Consider the following 2,883-nt stretch of genomic DNA (forward strand, 5'->3'; position numbering starts at 1 on the left):
TGGATTTAGATACCTGGAGGGAGGCAGCCAGAATGTATAGAAAAGACCCTGAAAAGGTAGCAAAGAGGTTTGAATTAGTTGTTAGAAATCAGGATGTTGATTGGGATGTTAATGCTATCAGAGCTAGCTGAAACAGAAAAAGCAGCTGTAATATCCACGGCAAGAACACATGTGCAGGGACAAATAGCTACTGGGATATTACACGGTAATGTAGGTAACATTTTCCCCACGGAAGATCCACATTGGGACCCAAATGATCCACAAACATATCTGGTTTTGGTTAGATACAGGAAATTAATACACTGGGACTGCTAAACACTATACCTAAAACAGTTAATTGGTCATTGTTGTTCAGTATTCACCAGGAAACCACTGAGTCCCCAGGTGCATTTATAGAAAAATTAAGGGATAATATGAGAAGACACACTACACTAGACCCAGCTTCTGAAATTGGGCAGCAACAGTTAATATCCTTATTGATGGGGCAATCAGCACCAGATATACGTAAAAAGCTGCAAAAGATTAAGGAACTAGATAACAGAAACTTAGAGAAACTTCTGGCAATGGCATGGGAAGTTTATAAAAACAGGGCACAGCCCCACACAGTCGCAGTGGCCCAGGTCAGGGGATCGGGATTCCCCAGGGGCAGGAGAAGGCCCCCACCCAGAGGACAAAGGTAGCAACGCCCAGGCTCAGACCAATGTCTGTTTTGTGGTCTGGGCACTGGAAACGAGACTGTCCTATGAACTGTGCCGTGACCCCAGTGCCACAATCATCAGCGCCGCCGGGACCAGCTGTACCAGGAGTGCCGGGGACCGGCGGGTCCCTCCCTAGCTGACCTGCTGGTCAAAGTTAAGCTAGGGGAATGGGAGGTGGAGTTTTTGGTAGATACTGGAGCCACATTCTCAGTCCTGAATCAGACTTTGAGTCCTGTCAGTAATGATTATGTCCAAGTTGTTGGGGCTACAGGGAAAACTGAGAAAGCCTATTTTTTGAGACCCTTAAAATTTACATTAGGAAAAAGGATGGGAATACACCAATTTCTATATCTTCCAAACTCGCCTAAATTCCTCACCCCTCCTATTTATAGCACATTCTGCAATCTCAGTTGTAGGTGCAGAATGGGATGAAGGCAATTTATTCACCAAAAAAACCCCAAAAAAACCCAAAAAAACAAACAACCCTACATTTGAAAGAGAATTCATTTCATTTTTAATCCCACCAAAAATAAAGCCACAGTTTGTAGTTTGTGTCAAGATTAAATGACAAGAGTGCTATAATCTGGCTCCTGGAAAACAGAGCATAGCCCTAATGTAAAGATATGTTTGCATGAGAACATTTTGTATGAAAATGTTTTGTGTGTTAGTTTTGTATCATAAAAACTAATCCTTCATAATGTATAGAATTATACAGCAGAGTAAGAATATTATTATAACAAAAACTGTAGAAAGAAGCTACAACCAAAGAAGCCTCCTGAAGATACCTGACTAGGACTTTAAAGTGTAAGTTAAACCACTAAGATTAGATAAAAGAAAGAGAAATACCCATAGATAGTAAAAGAACAAATTAAGTGATCCCATTAGTAGAAGATGTTGAAATTCCAGGGAGATCAAAACGGCCTCCCCCAGTGATTATTGAACTACTGGAAGGGGCACAACCAGTGTCAATGAAACAATATACACTAAGGCATGGACCATGAGTAAGAATAGAACCAATAATTACTGAATTGAGTAATCAGAGGTTGTTGAGAGAGTGTAGATCTTCCTGCAGTACCCCAATTCTACCAGTACGAAAGCCAAATGAAAGTGATTGATTAGTTCAGGACCTGAGGACACTTTACTCACAAAATTACAAAGTGACTGAGTGTGATTTTCAGTTTTAGATTTAAAAGACGCTCTCTTTTGTCTGCCATTAGCTGAAAGCAGTCAGGAAATTTTTGCCTTTGAATGGAAAAACCCCAGAACAGGGAGAAAAAGCCAACTTACATGGACTGTATTGCCACAAGGATTCAAGAGCCATGAGATTTGGAAATCAATTAGCCAAGGAACTAGAAGCCTGGACACCGCCACTTAGAGAAGGTACATTTCTGCAGTACGTCGATGATCTGCTGATAGCAACAAGGACCCGTGAAGACTGCAAGAACTAGACTGTAAGTCTTCTAAATTTTCTGGGACTAAGTGGATATAGAGTCTCCCCTGAAAAGGCTCAGCTAGTCCTCCAGAATGTTACATATCGAAGGTATAAACTAGCAAGAGGGGAGAGAGCCTCGGGAGACAACAGGAAAGAGGCAATTTGTCAAATGCCCAGGCCAACCACAACCAAAGAACCGATAACTTTTCTGAGAATGACAGGATGGTGTAGATTCTAGATTTACAACTATGGACTCATTGTGAAACCTTGATACCAACTCTTTCTAAAAGAGACTGGGGGAACTCACCTATGCTGGACACCAGAGACTAATAATGCATTTATAACTCTGAAACGTGAGTTAATGCAAGCTCCAGCATTGGGCATACCAGATGTCACTAAACCTTTTCTGTTGTTCTCACATGAGAGACAAGGACTGGTGCTGGGACTTTTGGCATAGAAACTGGGACCAAACAAAAGGCCACTGGCTTATTTCTCCAAGCAGCTGGACGTGGTCAGCCAAGGATGGCCTGCCTGCCTGCGTGCAGTGGCAGCCGTGATCCTGAACAGAAGAAGCTCGCAAGTTCACACTGGGCAAGCAGATAACTGTTTTGTCTCTCACACAGTGTCAGCAGTGCTCACACAGAAAGGAAATCACTGGTTAACCCCATCTCACTTTCTCAAACACCAGGCTGTCCTAGCAGAATCGGAGGATGTGAGTATCCAAGTAACCAACGTTTTAAACCCAGCAGCTTA

Source organism: Corvus brachyrhynchos, unplaced genomic scaffold, assembly GCF_000691975.1.
Source record: "Corvus brachyrhynchos isolate BGI_N302 unplaced genomic scaffold, ASM69197v1 scaffold169, whole genome shotgun sequence".
Lineage (NCBI taxonomy): Eukaryota > Metazoa > Chordata > Aves > Passeriformes > Corvidae > Corvus > Corvus brachyrhynchos.